General features: G+C 44.3%; 1 protein-coding gene across 1 annotated transcript in view; it reads right to left on the minus strand.

Moving 5' to 3' along the window:
- LOC311130689 (xyloside xylosyltransferase 1-like) overlaps positions 1 to 20,366 on the minus strand; it is an 80,858-nt gene that overhangs the window by 46,909 nt on the left and 13,583 nt on the right. The gene's annotated exons all lie outside the window — the stretch shown is intronic.

The raw sequence follows: 20,366 nt of genomic DNA on the forward strand, positions 1-20,366 counted from the left end.
TCTGATACCGATATGAAGGCTGATATCGTGCATCCCTAATTATAGCGCTGATGTAGGCCCCGTTTCTGGGTAGCTACCACCGGTCAATAGCCAGTAGGGCTGGGAATTGCCAGGGATCTCACGGTATTACCACAATACTTAGGTGCCGATACGATATGTATTGCGATTCTCATGATTCTTTATGTATTACGATTCGATACTGTGATTTTATTACTATTTCATGTTCCAAACATATTGCTCACCATATGTCTGCTGCAGAGGGACAAGAGAGAGCAATGAGAAGATTCGTTTTGATCAGTCATGGAAATAAAAGTGCTGAAAACAAATTATCTCCCTATTTAAAAAGAAGATGTAGAACAAGCTATGAAAGAAACATATTGGAGTTTTGGTACAGGTACAGCCAACTAGCCCAAAAATAATATTGCGATAGTCAAAACAATAGATTTTACATTTACATTTTAGTCATTTAGCAGACGCTCTTATTCAGAGCGACTTACGACTTATTTTTGACAATACGTTATATCGTCAAAAATAATATCCCGATACATAACTGTATCGATTTTTCACCCATCACTAATAGCCAGGAAGCAGCACTCTGTGGACACAGTCACCCCAGGAAATACAGACTCATCTGTTCATTGTTCCATCTTCCTGTGTTTTGCTGATTGGCATGGCAGTGAAAGGTTAGGAAATACTTAAGGTGCTGGACTGCTGTGCAATGGACAACAGAGCAGTATCAATCGGTGTCAATCTGAAAACCATGCATTGGGTCTTGGCATCTCGAACTGCTAAAATGTTACAGCGACTCTAAAGATGTCACTCACAATTTTGTATATTGTACAATACAGTTAACAAGTGTTATAGAAAATAGTAACCTTAAAGTCCAAAAAACAGATCTAGACCACGTACGCAGATGGTCCAAAAACCCAATCTAGTAGTCCAAGAAAGTGATCTCAGTGTGCCCCCTGATGGTTCAAGAAAGTTATCTGGGGGTCCAAGAAGTGTGAATTGCTAACCAACCTCCAAGAAAGAAATCCAGGTACAAGAAGAAGTAAGTCCCAAATCTAGCTGGGTGTCCAGGTGGTGCAATAATTTGGCACTCAATGATTTTTCATGGGAAAACCACATGATCTATTGGTTCAAGCAGTGGTGTAGTACAATTTGTTTAGGTGAGGGAGCAAAAAAAAATATATATATATTTCCTCAAAGTTTGTACCGACAGATGTAGTGAGAGAATCTGAAATGGTCTAACCACATGGACACCGTGGTGAAGAAGGCACGACAGCGACTCGTCAACCTCAGGACCCTCACAGTGTTCTACAGGAGCACCATCGAGAGCATACTGTCAGGCTGCATTACAGCCTGGTACAGCAACTCCACCGCCGCAGACGGCAAGGCGCTTCAGAAGGTGATACATGCAGCCGAAATGCACCATTGGGTGCACACTGCCTGCCCTACAGGACACCTACAACACCAGGTGTCGCAGGAAGGCCAAGAAGATCATCAGGGACCCCAAGCACCCAAGCCATGCCCTGTTCTCCCTGCTTCAATCACTCAGATGCGGGCAGTACAGGAGCATCATGGCAAAAACTGGAAGACTGGCCAATAGTTTCAGACCATCAGGCTGCTGAATAGCCACCACTAGTCAGCTACCTGCTCCCCCCTTCCCCCTGCTACTCCCCCTATGGACATTTCCCCCCTGCTACTCCACCTATGGACATTTCCCCATCACACCCCCTCAACAGTCTTTACTCTGACTCCACCCCAATGGACATTTATTCATCACTGCTACAGTTATGATGTATATAGTGCTATTTACATTTATATTGTTGTTGTTTTTTATTACCATTTTCATTATTTTAATTCACTTTGCCTACATGTTGGAGCTCGGAGCCTAAGATTTTCACTGTACCCTGCAATCACACCTGCAACCCTGTACATGTGACTATTAAACACTGAATCTCTGAATCTGAAAAGTGAGCACAGAGCGCTTCAAAGTTGGACCATACTGCACACACTGTGCAGAAAAAGCATGTTCCCAATACGTGTCCTATTTTTGACACTTGTTGCTGCAGTTTGGCAGCGCAATCAGCGAGTTGGTTCTGGTTTTGGGGAGATCGAATGTATACAGTGTACAATTTGTTCATAAAGATATGGAAGTGGTTCACACCACCAACCTCTGACACTACGTCCCCTACTGCCAGTTCAAGTCTATGGTTTAAACAGTGCCACACAACAAGGTTGGGATAGTGCTGGGAGAGCCTGCATGCAACGCCTGATTTCTTCCCAAGCATGACACTGGCACCATCACTTGCAAAGTGTTTCTTCAGACAATCGTTGTTGAATCCGTGACCACACAAGCATCCTAACAAATGATACAGAGTCTCTGCCTTTTGGTCGGGAAGCTCGATAAGATCAAGACTAAATCTGGGTCACGGGTCTTGTCGGTTTTACATTTGAGATAAACGATCAACTTAGTTTTGTTGCTAAGGCTAGTAGACTTGTTATTAGTATTGAGATGTTAATTTTTATCTAAATTATGTGTTCGCAAATATTTTTGTGCATATCAAAGGCTATATGGTCTATTATTCTATATATATACACAGTGAGGGAAAAAAGTATTTGATCCCCTGCTGATTTTGTACGTTTGCCCACTGACAAAGACATGATCAGTCTATAATTTTAATGGTAGGTTTATTTGAACAGTGAGAGACAGAATAACAACAACAAAAATCCAGAAAAACGCATGTCAAAAATGTTATAAATTGATTTGCATTTTAATGAGGGAAATAATTATTTGACCCCTCTGCAAAACATGACTTAGTACTTGGTGGCAAAACCCTTGTTGGCAATCACAGAGGTCAGACGTTTCTTGTAGTTGGCCACCAGGTTTGCACACATCTCAGGAGGGATTTTGTTCCACTCCTCTTTGCAGATCTTCTCCAAGTCATTAAGGTTTCGAGGCTGACGTTTGGCAACTCGAACCTTCAGCTCCCTCCACAGATTTTCAATGGGATTAAGGTCTGGAGACTGCCTAGGCCACTCCAGGACCTTAATGTGCTTCTTCTTGAGCCACTCCTTTGTCGCCTTGGCCGTGTGTTTTGGGTCATTGTCATGCTGGAATACCCATCCACTACCCATTTTCAATGCCCTGGCTGAGGGAAGGAGGTTCTCACCCAAGATTTGACGGTACATGGCCCTGTCCATCGTCCCTTTGATGCGGTGAAGTTGTCCTGTCCCCTTAGCAGAAAAACACCCCCAAAGCATAATGTTTCCACCTCCATGTTTGATGGTGGGGATGGTGTTCTTGGGGTCATAGGCAGCATTCCTCCTCCTCCAAACACGGCGAGTTGAGTTGATGCCAAAGAGCTCGATTTTGGTCTCATCTGACCACAACACTTTCACCCAGTTCTCCTCTGAATCATTCAGATGTTCATTGGCAAACTTCAGACGGCCCTGTATATGTGCTTTCTTGAGCAGGGGGACCTTGCGGGCGTTGCAGGATTTCAGTCCTTCACGGCGTAGTGTGTTACCAATTGTTTTTGGTGACTATGGTCCCAGCTGCCTTGAGATCATTGACAAGATCCTCCCGTGTAGTTCTGGGCTGATTCTCCTCACCGTTCTCATGATCATTGCAACTCCACGAGGTGAGATTTTGCATGGAGCCCCAGGTCGAGGAAGATTGACAGTTATTTTGTGTTTCTTCCATTTGTGAATAATCGCACCAACTGTTGTCACCTTCTCACCAAGCTGCTTGGCGATGGTCTTGTAACCCATTCCAGCCTTGTGTAGGTCTACAATCTTGTCCCTGACATCCTTGGAGAGCTCTTTGGTCTTGGCCATGGTGGAGAGTTTGGAATCTGATTGATTGATTGCTTCTGTGGACAGGTGTCTTTTATACAGGTAACAAGCTGAGATTAGGAGCACTCCCTTTAAGAGTGTGCTCCTAATCTCAGCTCGTTACCTGTATAAAAGACACCTGGGAGCCAGAAATCTTTCTGATTGAGAGGGGGTCAAATACTTATTTCCCTCATTAAAATGCAAATCAATTTATAACATTTTTGACATGCATTTTTCTGGATTTTGTTGTTGTTATTCTGTCTCTCACTGTTCAAATAAACCTACCATTAAAATTATAGACTGATCATTTCTTTGTCAGTGGGCAAACGTACAAAATCAGCAGGGGATCAAATACTTTTTCCCCCTCACTGTAGTATGTATTATACGGTGGGGAAAACAAGTATTTAGTCAGCCACCAATTGTGCAAGTTCTCCCACTTAAAAAGATGAGAAAGGCCTGTAATTTTCATCATAGGTACACGTCAACTATGACAGACAAATTGAGAAAAAAAATTATAGAAAATCACATTGTAGGATTTTTAATGAATTTATTTGCTAATTTTGGTGGAAAATAAGTATTTGGTCACCTACAAACAAGCAAGATTTCTGGCTCTCACAGACCTGTAACTTCTTCTTTAAGAGGCTCCTCTGTCCTCCACTCGTTACCTGTATTAATGGCACCTGTTTGAACTTGTTATCAGTATAAAAGACACCTGTCCACAACCTCAAACAGTCACACTCCAAACTCCACTATGGCCAAGACCAAAGAGCTGTCAAAGGACACTAGAAACTAAATTGTAGACCTGCACCAGTCTGGGAAGACTGAATCTGCAATAGGTAAGCAGCTTGGTTTGAAGAAATCAACTGTGGGAGCAATTATTAGGAAAAGGAAGACATACAAGACCACTGATAATCTCCCTCGATCTGGGGCTCCACGCAAGATCTCACCCCGTGGGGTCAAAATGATCACAAGAACGGTGAGCAAAAATCCCAGAACCACACGGGGGGACCTAGTGAATGACCTGCAGAGAGCTGGGACCAAAGTAACAAAGCCTACCATCAGTAACACACTACGCCGCCAGGGACTCAAATCCTGCAGTGCCAGACGTGTCCCCCTGCTTAAGCCAGTACATGTCCAGGCCCGTCTGAAGTTTGCTAGAGTGCATTTGGATGATCCAGAAGAGGATTGGGAGAATGTCATATGGTCAGATGAAACCAAAATATAACTTTTTGGTAAAAACTCAACTCGTCGTGTTTGGAGGACAAAGAATGCTGAGTTGCATCCAAAGAACAACATACCTACTGTGAAGCATGGGGGTGGAAACATCATGCTTTGGGGCTGTTTTTCTGCAAAGGGACCAGGACGACTGATCCGTGTAAAGGAAAGAATGAATGGGGCCATGTATCGTGAGATTTCGAGTGAAAACCTCCTTCCATCAGCAAGGTCATTGAAGATGAAACGTGGCTGGGTCTTTCAGCATGACAATGATCCCAAACACACTGCCCGGGAAACGAAGGAGTGGCTTCGTAAGAAGCATTTCAAGGTCCTGGAGTGGCCTAGCCAGTCTCCAGATCTCAACCCCATAGAAAATCTTTGGAGGGAGTTGAAAGTCCGTGTTGCCCAGCGACAGCCCCAAAACATCACTGCTCTAGAGGAGATCTGCATGGAGGAATGGGCCAAAATACCAGCAACAGTGTGTGAAAACCTTGTGAAGACTTACAGAAAACGTTTGACCTGTGTCATTGCCAACAAAGGGTATATAACAAAGTATTGAGAAACGTTTGTTATTGACCAAATACTTATTTTCCACCATAATTTGCAAATAAATTCATTAAAAATCCTACAATGTGATTTTCTGGAGAGAAAAAATTTCTCATTTTGTCTGTCATAGTTGACGTGTACCTATGATGAATATTACAGGCCTCTCTCATCTTTTTAAGTGGGAGAACTTGCACAATTGGTGGCTGACTAAATACTTTTTTTCCCCACTGTACTATGGTCTATTATTTGAGCAGTGCTGTAATGGGAATCAGTCCATACCCAATGTCTACCCCATTGATGTTTTGCAGCTCAAGTAGATCAGAATAAGGCCTGTCCTTGTTGGCAAGATAGTAGGCTGACCTGAAAACAGCACAGGTAGCTTTCAGGTAGGATGCATTCATGCTGTCACACATATTTTCAAGAGTCTCCTCTTTATCGTGGTCAATGATTTGTTGTGCCTGTTCGTGCACTCTTGATTGCTTGTGTTGGATACATTTTTCACCGTGATTTCAGCTGTGCGATGCGATTTGACCCACTGACTTACTTTGTACAAAACGGCATTAGTTTAAAAAAGTTTAAACCCTTGAGACTTTGTGTGACATCTGCACATTTTGCAGCCCAGCTTATCTTCTTTACAATCTATTCATGGGTATGCCTCCTGTTTGTTCCTCCACATACTGTTTGTCCATACATCAGCGCATGGTAGCAGGCCTATTGGTGCCGTGGTGGTGGTACCAGCTGCAGGGAGCGGAGCTGTTCTGTCATCTGAGGGAACAGAGGTAGCTGAGGTGGTGGTGGGATTGGTAGCTGAGGACGTGTGATTGGGAACTGTCAGTGTTGCGGAGATCAGGCCTGGACCCGGAGACTGGGAGGGAGCCGTCAAGGTTGTGGTGGGGGCTGCCATGCTAGTAGCCAGGTCAGATGAGGAGGGAGCTGGATCAGGATCTTCACCTATGTCGACTTGCTGGCTGTTTGTTGTTGTCAGGCCTATTGGTGGTGGTAGTTGCTGCAGCTTTTGCAACAAACAAAAAAATTGCACCAATGCTTGTTTGTTTTGTCGCCATTATGTCTATGACAGCTAGCCAGCTGCCCAAAAATAAGCCTCTGCTAACCGTGCATGCTGAAAAGGGATAATGATGACGCAAATTTAAGGATTTGTTTTTTTACTTTCTGATTTATCAAAGTGGCCAAGCATCTGACGGGCCTCCGCAGTGCACTACAGTTCATCATTCTCGCCACCGCCAGAGAGAAGACTGGGAAGAAACCACCATTTACCTACCTCTAGGCCGCTATACATATTTATCTGGTTTGTCATGCCATCGTTTTTCATGGAATTTTAGTGGTAATTAAATAACTTATTTATAATTTATCAGAATACATTTTCCAGAAATAGTTTTACCAGCTCCGTGTATTCTCAAATAGAAAAAAGTGAGGGAGAGCCGCTCCCCTGGGTGCGAGACCCATTTTCTGATTTCTAGACCATTCAGGGACTTATGCAAAAAAAATGTTAATTAGGGTAAGGGGTTTGACACCCATGACACTGAGTATCTATAACGCAAAGTAAGAACGGTGATGTGTCGGTGATGACCCCAACCCAGCTCACTGTTTTTTATGCATCAGCCAATATTATCTAGACCTATCTACAGTACAAGCAATCGCTGCCTAAGTGTAGCAAGAAAAACGTGATTCCAGTTAACAATACTAACAAATAATAGAACAAGAAACAGTTTTCCAGCTTCTTGTGGTCAGAAAGTGGCATGCACTGTAATCAAACGTGTCTCTGTCCCAATCTGACGGTTGAGGTCACAATGGAAAGGCCAAACCGAACTCGGGGCCCTGGCCTGGAGAGGCCAGACTGCACAGACAATGGGCCTGTATATGGAAAAAGGAAAACAAGTGTCCTAAACTAAGCCTGTTGAAACAAGAACAATGCTGGGTGACTGGGCTAGAGCAGAGCCTCCACGGAGACCTTGGCCAGAGAGATATTTTAGGGTCGGTCTCTGTCCAAACAAGCAGCGGAAACTGAACTCTGCAGAGTGTCAACCATTTTCTCCCCTGCTCTTTAAACAAGGAAGTCCCCCTCACAATGCCTTCATGTGTTGCGTTAGAAGAGGGAGATCGGTGGTGAGTCATGCCCGGCTAATGCTGACTTTGTTCGTTCTGAGGGGGCTTAAAACAGCCTGCTTTGGAACAGGGGAAAGCAGGAGTAGAGTATTTGTCTGATACATGATTGTGTTAAGCTATAATATAACCACATCAATCATAAAGGCCCACACAGGCAGAGTCACATTCACTCACACTCTCCCATCGCCGTTTCACTTTAATCGTCAATGACAGCAGGATGGCCTTTAAAACAAACGTAATTTTTACTTGAACTGCACAGATCAAATTCCCTATTAATACTGATAGGGAAATGCAGGGTGACATTTGACCATACCGGAGGAGCTGGAGGCTCTCTGGCCGGTGCCTCGGGGTAACGTTACAGTGCACGATAACAGAATGTTTGTGTTCGGCCAACTCAGATTAATTTCACCAGGCCGAGTTTACCCGGAGGGAGAGACCAATTCCCAAACCGGAGGGGTCACTGCAGGTTCACCGCCCCTGCCCACCTCCGGCGTCCAACCGAGCGTGCGGACCAGCAAAGACCGTCTCCACGGACCAGGTTTCAGCAGGCCATGATGGGGCAGGCAGGCTGGCTGCACAACACTGCTTTGTCTAAATCATGCCTTAAGGGAATGTTGTGTCTGAGGTGAAGTATGTGGCATTGAATGGGGGGCTTGGGTTTTGGGAGGGGGACATGGTCTTCTATTTTCCCATTTGCTTCTTTAAAAGAAAATATGTGAGGTGTGGTCATCACCTGATCTCCAGATCATGTAGGCCTATGCCTTATTTTGTCTGCAGTATCTTGTTGCTATGTACATTGGTAATGAATCAGTCCCTTTCATAACTTAATCCACTATCACCAACATAATCTACAAACACCTTGCCTCATTTTCCTCTCACTATGCTTCAGCCCAGCAATCTGCTGTGCCATTTTCAATTACTCATATTGAATAAAAATGGAATGGGTACCAAGACAAGCTTTATCCATCCCAGTTCTATCTATTTTTACACAGCGTAGTAGCTGTGGGCTGCATTGTCTGTCAGAGGTAAAGAGGCAGCGAGTGCATTACACTGTTGCTGCACTGTCTGTAGTGTCTCAACCTCAAGATGACTGACAACAACAGCAACAGAGAACATTACTCAGGGCAGGGGTTCCCAAACTATTTCCACTCAGGCCCCCCTTCCAGCATTGGGGAACATCCCACGCCCCCCCTGCGCACCACGTCTATTTCTATGAGCACAAGCACTGTTCATGACAAACTGTTCACAACCCTCTTGTTGGCGGAGAGAAAATGTTGCAGTTTTAAAGCTCATTTTCCTCAAATTCTATACATTTGACTATGTCTTATGTGTATTCAAGTGAAATTTGAGTAACTTGAACATTACTACAAAATCTATGGGCTAAAAAACCTAGCTAAAAACATTAGCTGACATGGACTAGTTGATCTGGACATTTCTGACAAGTTATAAATAGCTCTCTAAAGTAATGACTGACATGACAAGAGGAATACTGATGACGCACTACCCAATCTCGAAATTTCACCTTTCCCATTCTACTATTACAACTTTCAACAGTAAGTTGAAAGATTGACAGTTCTTTAATTAAAAACCCTTTAGAACCCATAGAGGTCGTCAACGGTCTTTCTATGAATTCCTACAGCGGCCGCGAACTGCCTTGTTTTTCTAACAATAATATCTGTACCAATATCGCAAAATTAACTTGCTAACAACCTGTCGTATTCGTGTGGCTGTTGTCATCAGTCAGAAACAGGGTATGCTGTCATTTGACTTTTAAAAGGAAAAGAAAATCACTTAATTACTCAAAATGAAAGTGCTGAAGTGGCCACGACTTAACATTGTGGAAGAAGCTGTACCTATGTTGGTTTGTGATACGCTTCGGACACATCCTTGCACTTTAATGATGATGTCGAGGTGAGTGAAATAAGTAAACAGCAGATATATGTTTGGTGTTTTTGATTGATGCTGTGAAACTTTGAGAATAGCTCTCAGATTAGCAAATCCTGTCATGATCACTTGGTTGGTACAGGTGAGCACATCAGTGGTGGAGCAGGAGCTTGAATGATTTCTCTCTGTCTCATGGAAATAGTTGCAGTGTTTAGCTGTAAATAGTCAGCTAACTAGTTGGTTGTTTTGTCTTGTTTCTACCGATTTAATACATATGGAAACGGCCCAAGCTTGGAATGGCGCCGGAGGAGATGGCTGCCGTTTTACGGGCTCCTAACCAATTGTGCTATTGTGTGTGTTTTATCGCGTTATTTGTAACTTATTTTGTACATAATGTTTCTGCCACCATCTCTTATGACCAAAAAGAGCTTCTGGATATAAGGACAGCATTACTCACCTCGTACTGGACAAAGATTTTTTCTTTAACGAGTCGGACGCAAAGGATTTACTTCAGACACCTGACAAGGCCCAAATCCCCATCATTAGCATGAAGAAGAGACAGAGATATCGGGGACGTAGGTCGGGGTGCCTTGTAAGGATCCGACGGCGAGTGGGTCATCTGCCACTACCATCAGTCCTATTAGCCAACGTAAAATCATTGGATCCGATCAAGAATATCCTACCAACTGGACATTAAAAACTGTAATATCTTATGTTTCACGGAGTCGTGGCTGAACGACGACATCGATAACATACAGCTGGCGGGGTTTTCGGTGCATCGGCATGATAGAACAGCTGCCTCCAGTAAGACAAGGGGTGGCGGTCTGTGTAAATAACAGCTGGTGCACGAAATCTAATATTAAGGAAGTCTCAAGGTTTTGCTCGCCTGAGGTAGAGTATCTCATGATAAGCTGTAGACCACACTATTTACCAAGAGATTTTTCATCTATATTTTTCGTAGCTTTCTATTTACCACCACAAACCGATGCTGGCACTAAGACCGCACTCAATGAGCTATATAAGGCCATAAACAAACAGGAAAACGCTCATCCAGAGGCGGCGCGCCTAGTGGCGTTTTACCTAATTTCTACCAGCATGTTAAATGTGCAACCAGAGGGAAAATAAACTCTAGACCAACTTTACTCCACACACAGAGACGCGTACAAAGCTCTCCCTCGCCCTCCATTTGGCAAATCTGACCATAATTCGATCCTCCTGATTCCTGCTTACAAGCAAAAACTAAAGCAGGATGTACCAGTGACTCGCTCAATACAGAAGTGGTCAGATGACGCAGATGCTAAGCTACAGGACTGTTTTGCTGGCACAGACTGGAATATGTTCCGGGATTCTTCCGATGGCATTGAGTACACACATCAGTCACTGGCTTCATTAATAAGTGCATCGATGACGTCGTCCCCACAGTGACCGTACGTACATACCCCAACCAGAAGCCATGGATTACAGGCAACATCCACACTGAGCTAAAGGGTAGAGCTGCCACTTTCAAGGAGCAGGACTCTAACCCGGAAGCTTATAAGAAATCCTGCCATGCCCCCCGACGAACCATCAAACAGGCAAAGCATCAATACAGGACTAAGCGTGAATCGTACTACACCGGCTCCGAGCTTGTCGGATGTGGCAGGGCTTGCAAACTATTACAGACTATAAAGGGAAGCACAGCCGCGAGCTGCCCAGTGACACGAGCCTACCAGACGAGCTAAATTACTTCTATGCTTGCGTCGAGGCAAGCAACACTGAAACATGCATGAGAGCATCAGCTGTTCCGGACGACTGTGTGATCACACTCTCCGTAGCCGATGTGAGTAAGACCTTTAAACAGGTCAACATTCACAAGGCCGCAGGGCCAAACGGATTACCAGGACATGTACTCCGAGCATGCGCTGACCAACTGGCAAGTGTTTTCACTGACATTTTCAACCTGTCCCTGACTGAGTCTGTAATACCAACATGTTTCAAGCAGACCACCATAGTCCCTGTGCCCATGAACACTAAGGTAACCTGCCTAAATGACTACTGACCCGTAGCACTCACGTCTGTAGCCATGAAGTGCTTTAAAAGGCTGGTCATGGCTCACAACACAGTCATCCCAGAAACCCTAGACCCACTCCAATTTGCATACCGCCCCAACAGATCCACAGATGATGCAATCTCAATTGCACTCCACACTGCCCTTTCCCACCTGGACAAAAGGAACACCTCCGTGAGAATGTTATTCATTGACTACAGCTCAGCGTTCCAACACCATAGTGCCTTTAAAGCACTTCACTAAGCTAAGGACCCTGGGACTAAACACCTCCCTCTGCAACTGGATCCTGGACTTCCTGACGGGCCGCCCCCAGGTGGTAAGGGTAGGTAACAACACGCTGATCCTCAACACGGAAGCTCCTCAGGGGTGCGTGCTCAGTCCTCTCCTGTACTCCCTGGTCTCCCATGACTGCATGGCCAAGCACGACTCCAACACCATCATTAAGTTTGCTGACGACACAACAGTGGTAGGCCTGATCACCGACAACAATGAGACAGCCTATAGGGAGGAGGTCAGAGACATGGCCATGTGGTGCCATGATAAAAACCTCTCCCTCAACGTGATCAAGACAAAAGGAGATGATTGTGGACTACAGGAAAAGGAGGACCGAGCACACCCCCATTCTCAACGACGGGGCTGTAGTGGAGCAGGTTGAGAGCTTCTTGGTGTCCACATCACCAACAAACTATCATGGTCCAAACACACCAAGACAGTCGTGAAGAGGGCACGACAAAGCCTATTTCCCCTCAGCAGACTGAAAACATTTGGCATGGGTCCTTAGATCCTCAAAAAGTTATACAGCTGCAACATCGAGAGCATCCTGACTGGTTGCATCACTGCTCGGCCTCCGACTGCAAGGCGCTACAGAGGGTAGTGCATACGGCCCAGTACATCACTGGGGCCAAGCTTCCTGCCATCCAGGACCTCTATACCATGCGGTGTCAGGAAGGCCCTAAAAATTGCCAAAGACTCCAGCCACCCTAGTCGTAGACTGTTCTCTCTGCTACCACACGGCAAGCGGTACCGGAGTGCCAAGTCTAGGTCCAAAAGGCTTCTTAACAGCTTCTACCTCCAAGCCATAAAACTCCTGAACAGCTAATCAAATGGCTACCCAGACTATTTTCATTCCCCCCCACCCCCTCTTTTACGCTGCTGCTACTCTCTGTTTATTATCTATGCATTCTAACTTTACCTCTACCATGTACATATTACCTCAATTAAGCTGTGCCCCCGCACGTTGACTCTGTACCGGTATCCCCTGTATATAGCGTGCTACTGTTATTTTACTGCTGCTCTTTAATTATTTGTTATTTTTAAATTTTTTACTTAACAATTATTTTTCTCAAAACTGAATTGTTGGTTAAGGGCTTGTAAGTAAGCATTTCACTTTAAGGTCTACACCTGTTGTATTCGGCGCAGGTGACAAATAAAATTTGATTTGATTTGAGGCTGCTTGCTATAGTTCGCTAGCTAGTCTGTCAGCCAAGAAAAGTTGTGTGGCAGTAGATTTGGTCTGCACTTGCGAAGCGTCAACCTCAGCTGTCACTTTCACTAGCAAGCCATACAGACAACCACCTAACTAGCCACCGAAATGGTGATTAGAGTAATTTGTGTTTCTGTTGTGCTTAGGTCATTGTTTGTCATGTTTGCTAGGTACAGACATTCTTAGGCTATACATTGCTTTGTTTTTCTATTATTTGGCAGCTTAGCTGTTGTATTAGGATAGATGCTTGCGCAATGACGCTCATATGTTATTACGTTGTAGTGATATTTGTTTACATAGCCAGCTAACAAGTTGCTTGTTTTGTCCTGTTTCTACCGATGCAATTACTTGTCCCACCTTCGTAACTAATCAGCTAACATTGGCGAACTCTGTAGTTGGTCTGTCAGGCAAGAAAACGAGCGTTGGAGGCAACATTGTGCTTCGCTCGCAACGCTGTCACACTTGATCCAGTCACTCCCTCCCTATAAAAGACAACCAGCTAACTATGCCCATTGAAATAGATGAAGAATGTTTCGGAACCTCTTTGGCTAAATTGCACAGTGTCATCTTTGTAATCTTTAACTTTCAACATCCTAAATAAACAACAGATGAAATGTTGAATCTGTAAATCATTGTGCCACATACTTTGACTTCTTACCATCTATGAAAAGTAATCTGACCATGGGTCTTGAAGTGTGTGTATCCTATATAGCCTTTATGGTTATAATCTGACCCATCTATCTATGAACATATTCATGAACTTTTTGCGTAATCTACCCCGTCTGATTATCCATCAGTCTGCCATACATATGCACACGTGAACTGAAAAACAATCTGGCCACTAAGGACTTCATAAAATAATTGATTGATTTATTGAAAGTGCTGTATAGCATCATGATGATACTGTTTACTGTGTGTGTAATGGGAGGCGTGTAACTACCACACAATTTATTATGGAAACCCCTAAGAGGTGATTATTATGAAGAGAGCATGTGTATGGTTGAGAAAAAGAGAGGAAGGAAGAGAGAGACTGTGATGATGTTCCTGACCAAAATTGTATCCTATTTGTTGTCTGCTCCTTTCCTTCCACTAGGTCAGTGAAAGCGTGGGAAGTGATGTGGAGACTCAGGGGTCAGCAGCAGAAGGCAAGGAGGAAGAGGAGTTGTAGATGATAGGAGGGATAGAGATGTGGAGGGAGGAGTAGAGGGAGAGGAGAGTGAAGAGAGGGAGAGGAGAGTGGAGGGATAGTGGAGAGGAGGAAGCAGAGGGAGAAGAGGAGGCAGCAGAGGTAGAAGAGGAGGAAGCAGAGGGAGAAGAGGAGGCGGCAGAGGGAGAAGAGGAGGCAGCAGAGGGAGAAGAGGCGGCAGCAGAGGGAGAAGAGGAGGCAGGAGAGGGAGAAGAGAAGGCAGGAGAGAGAAAGGAGGAGGCAGCAGAGGGAGAAGAGGAGGAAGGAGAAGGAGAGGAGGAGGCAGCAGAGGGTAAAGAGGGGGAAGCAGAGGGAGAAGAGGAGGCAGCGTAGGGAGAAGAGAAGGCAGCAGAGGGAGAACAGGAGGAGGCAGAGGGAGAAAAGGAAGCAGAGGGAGAAGAGGCGGGAGAAGCAGAGGGAGAGGAGGCGGCAGCAGAGGCAGAAGAGGATGCAGCAGAGGGAGGGGAGACAGCAGCAGAGGGAGAGGAGGAGGGAGCAGAGGGAGAGGAGGAGGGAGCAGAGGGAGAGGAGGAGGCAGCAGAGGGAGAGGGAGGAGGCAGCAGAGGGAGAAGGAGGAGGCAGCAGAGGGAGAAGGAGGAGGCAGAGGGAGAAGAGGAGGAAGCAGAGGGAGGAGAGGAGGCCCTTGTACCACACACCCTGGGCCTAAAGTGACAGCGGCAGGGGTTTTGGAGTTGTTTTACAAAAGTGGTAGGAGTCAGTTTTTTTCTTCATATCTGCTGATTAACAACAACCTGTCCGCCACCACATCCAACTCACTGAATTGTCAGATTTTGTGTCAGGACTAGTCTTTACCAAATCGTATTGAGAGAGGTTATCTACATTTTTAAATAGTCTCTGAATAGTTGTTTGAATCTTTGTCAATACAATGGCCTACTTTGTGTGGGTGCATTTAGATTTTTTTCTCCGGCTTTTTTCTCTGAATCTTTCTCGATCTAATACTTGTTGCATTTACTGAATTGTTGTCAAAGGACTATTTTTCAATTTTGTGCCACTTTGTAGGATGGGGCTTTGCTTCAATAAGTTTCATGGCATGTTGTAGGCTAAATGCAAGGTAAGCAACGTTGTCAATCAAATAGCCTACTTTGTGTGGGTTTTGAAATGCTTTCTGAATATTGTCCTCTGGTCACATTTTGGATTATGTTTTAAATATTTATATATAAATAATATTTATGTATAATATATTATACTTGGTACATTTTGAGTGAGTCATTTAGTCAAATTTCTTACAATTTAAATAATCTAGGGTTTTTTAGAAAAGTTATTGAAAATGAAATAGAGAAATATCTAATTTACATAAGTATACACACCCCTGAGTCAATACTTCGTAGAAGCACCTTTGGCAGCGATTACAGCTCTGAATCTCTAAGAGCTTTCCACACCTGGATAGTGCAACATTTGCCAATTAGTCTTTTCGAAATTCTTCAAGCTCTGTCAAATTGGTTGTTGATCATTGCTAGACAAGTCGAGCTGAAGGACCTGTCTCCCACTCTACTATAATCAAGACATGGGTGGAATAAATCATGTTTATCTTGAAACAAATATAAATTAAACAAGGTTTTCATCACTATTGATGTTTATTGCTTTGAACTGAACTGAACAAATTGGACGGACAAATTTTACATACAGTATTTTATGGAAATGATAAATGAGCCCCATTGAACACAAATTAAGGCCGGTCTACACACATTTTACACTTACATTTTAGTCATTTAGCAGACGCTCTTATCCAGAGCAACTTACAGTTAGTGAGTGCATACACCACATGAGGGACAGTTTTACTGTGTGTGTGTTGCAAATGTATTTCTTGCACTTGATGCATGTGTACTGTGTCTTCCTGTCCTTCTTGGGTCCACACACATCGCAGCACTTCTTCTTGTTGCTACCGGCTGCAATCTAGAATGATGAAAACACTTAGTTCAGGAATTTTGCTAACATCTCACCCACTCACATATATAGTTACAGCATGCCAATGTAGGAGAGTCAGACACACAATCATGCAACAACATCACTCACACTTACTTCCAGTATTAGAGTTGTTGGTTCTGTGGGTCGGGCGAATGGGGCACCAGCATCCTCCTCCTGAATCCTCCTCACGATGGCTGCAGAAGCTGGGGTCCTTGGGATATGTTACCTCCTCTGGATTTGAGGTCTTACCAATGCCTTGCGCAGCTCCTCCAGAAAGAGCCATCTCCTCTGGAGCTTCCCCCTGTTCCAATCTGGGTTCAACGCCATCCAGATGACAAACGCGTTGTACGCCGAGATGTCCAAGATGTTGAAGAATATCACAAGCGACCAGTATAAGGTTCTTCTTTTGCAGCTGTAGCCAGTCACTAGCTTGTCTAAATTGTCCACCCCTCCTTTGTGGCATTGTAATCCATTATGATTTCTGGTTTTGATGTTCCTTGCCACAGATTCTCCCATCCCTATGCAGCGTATTCATGAGTACCACATTTTTGCCTTTCTTTGGCACGTAGGAAACTAGGGACGTGTCGGCCGTGAACACAAACTTAGAGGAATTGACAGGCCTGTTCCGTGTATTCAACAGCTGAGGTGGGAGCTCTGGCTTGTTTTTTCGTACTGTTCCTACCATCATCAGCTTCCTCTTGAGGAGCTCCTGTCCCAGCTTGAGCGAAGTAAAAAAGTTATCGCATGTGATGTTGTGGCCACAGAGTCCCTGTGTCACGTCCAGGACAACCCACATCCCTTGGTTCTTCTCAGGGTCTCCTCCATCTGGCTTCCCTGTATACACTTGTAAGTTCCCCGCATATGATGACATATGGGTTTAGATGGTATGTACTGCCTGAAGGGGCAGCGGCCCCTAAATGGCATAAACTACTCATCAATAGTAACGTTGGGTCCAGGGTTGTAAAACAGGGGAAGGCGGTCCAGAGACATGATCCTCATATCGGAAAATTCTTAATCTTCCAAAGTGGAAGACGCTCTTCCCACACTAGCTTCTCTCTCTGAGCAGAGATAATTTTTGCCATACTGATTGATTGTGGTAAAGAGCCACACATTCAAAGCTATATATTTGTTGTGTCCCTCCCCCAATTTGCACCTGGCTGGGGTAGTGTATAGAAATAATGTATTGACATAATGTATTGTAATAACATTGTGCAAGTCCCCGCAAGACATTGTGAGGTTTCACACGCTACAAAGGGTAAAGAGTGCAAGAAAAGTGGGAGACAGCACCAAGAACCTGCAAGTCTGCCTATGTTGAAACAGCAGGCCTAGGGAGGAAGACAGAGTGAATGCACACAGCAAACCTTTTTGTTTCATTTTTACTTGTTTTCACCTACACACACACACACACACACACTTTTATTACCCTCGGGTCTAGTGGACCGAACACCACATACAATGGGGGAAAAAAGTATTTAGTCAGCCACCAATTGTGCAAGTTCTCCCACTTAAAAAGATGAGAGAGGCCTGTAATTTTCATCATAGGTACACGTCAACTATGACAGACAAAATGAGGAAAAAAAATCCAGAAAATCACATTGTAGGATTTTTAATGAATTTATTTGCAAATTATGGTGGAAAATAAGTATTTGGTCAATAACAAAAGTTTCTCAATACTTTGTTATATACCCTTTGTTGGCAATGACACAGGTCAAAAGTTTTCTGTAAGTCTTCACAAGGTTTTCACACACTGTTGCTGGTATTTTGGCCCATTCCTCCATGCAGATCTCCTCTAGAGCAGTGTTGTTTTGGGGCTGTCGCTGGGCAACACGGACTTTCAACTCCCTCCAAAGATTTTCTATGGGGTTGAGATCTGGAGACTGGCTAGGCCACTCCAGGACCTTGAAATGCTTCTTACGAAGCCACTCCTTCGTTGCCCGGGCGGTGTGTTTGGGATCATTGTCATGCTGAAAGACCCAGCCACGTTTCATCTTCAATGCCCTTGCTGATGGAAGGAGGTTTTCACTCAAAATCTCACGATACATGGCCCCATTCATTCTTTCCTTTACACGGATCAGTCGTCCTGTTCCCTTTGCAGAAAAACAGCCCCAAAGCATGATGTGTCCACCCCCATGCTTCACAGTAGGTATGGTGTTCTTTGGATGCAACTCAGCATTCTTTGTCCTCCAAACACGACGAGTTGAGTTTTTACCAAAAAGGTTCTATTTTGGTTTCATCTGACCATATGACATTCTCCCAATCCTCTTCTGGTTCATCCAAATGCACTCTAGCAAACTTCAGACGGGCCTGGACATGTACTGGCTTAAGCAGGGGGACACGTCCCGCACTGCAGGATTTGAGTCCCTGGCGGCGTAGTGTGTTACTGATGGTAGGCTTTGTTACTTTGGTCCCAGCTCTCTGCAGGTCATTCACTAGGTCCCCCCGTGTGGTTCTGGGATTTTTGCTCACCGTTCTTGTGATCATTTTGACCCCACGGGGTGAGATCTTGCGTGGAGCCCCAGATCGAGGGAGATTATCAGTGGTCTTGTATGTCTTCCATTTCCTAACAATTGCTCCCACAGTTGATTTCCTCAAACCAAGCTGCTTACCTATTGCAGATTCAGTCTTCCCAGCCTGGTGCAGGTCTACAATTTTGTTTCTGGTGTCCTTTGACAGCTCTTTGGTCTTGGCCATAGTGGAGTTTGGAGTGTGACTGTTTGAGGTTGTGGACAGGTGTCTTTTATACTGATAACAAGTTCAAACAGGTGCCATTAATACAGGTAACGAGTGGAGGACAGAGGAGCCTCTTAAAGAAGAAGTTACAGGTCTGCGAGAGCCAGAAATCTTGCTTGTTTGTAGGTGACCAAATACTTATTTTCCACCATAATTTGCAAATAAATTCATTAAAAATCCTACAATGTGATTTTCTGGATTTTTTTTCTCAATTTGTCTGTCATAGTTGATGTGTACCTATGATGAAAATTACAGGCCTCTCTCATCTTTTTAAGTGGGAGAACTTGCACAATTGGTGGCTGACTAAATACTTTTTTTCCCCACTGTATGTAATATAAATGTGTAGAGGGGTGCACAGTGTGCACTCAATGAAAATGTGTTATTTTACATGTTCTTCACAGAAAATGAGCCAAGGCCAATGAGTCTCAGGTTGACAAAATAATTCATTGTATCATTTTTATTTTCTTTTAGGTCCCACAGACCCGAACACCACACAAGGGTTAAAGAACAGCTTCATACAAACTGCCATAAAGTCCCTGAAAAGACTGCTGTGTGACGTTCTGTTATAACGGTCTGTCTTTGTTATACTGAGAAAAAAAAGGCTGGCCCAGAATCAGATAGTAGCCACAGGACACCGTGAATATTGCAGATCAGGTTGTTGTGAGGCTGCCTAGAGACATTAATATTTCATACTACACTGAAAACCATCTGTCTAGCTTTATTCATGACCAATGGTGTCATTCACACAGCAGGCCAACACAGCCAAGTCCAACACAGTACAGTCCAGCCCATTTCCCAGGCCTCTCAGCCTGTATTGATGGATCTGTTGGGTAGGATTCAATAGCTGGAACAAGCTATCGAATCCTGTGTCCATTGAAATGCCTGGTGACCGCGCTGCAATTCCAGCGGTGGCTCATTCATCACCGCTTACAGAAAAACCTAAAGTAATTTCAGAGCAGCACGTGTAAAATGAGACTTTCTAAGATTAATTTCTCTCTTCCATTTTGCCCTCCAATCCCTCTTGCTTTGGACAACAACTTAGCATGACACAGGGCAATGTAAAGCACCACATAGGCCTAGGTAAGGGAACATTGAAAATGGCACCATCTTGGCCAGGGATGGGCAATTTACTGTTGAGAGTTAGAATAGTAGAATACACAAGGTGCGATTTCTAAATTTGGTTGTGCATCAGCAGTTTTTCTTTTGTTATGTCAGTCACTGATAGTCACTCAATTAGCCCATTTCAGCTAACATTTTTTAGATTGGTAAATTAGCTAGCCGCTAGACTATCTAAACTTAGCAATCATGGTGGAATTACAGGCCGGGGGGGCCCCGTTGATTTTGTTAGTCAGTCTCACTCGGATATCATATTAAAAACATTTATC

The sequence above is a fragment of the Coregonus lavaretus genome (assembly GCF_964263955.1).
Source record: "Coregonus lavaretus genome assembly, chromosome: 6".
Lineage (NCBI taxonomy): Eukaryota > Metazoa > Chordata > Actinopteri > Salmoniformes > Salmonidae > Coregonus > Coregonus lavaretus.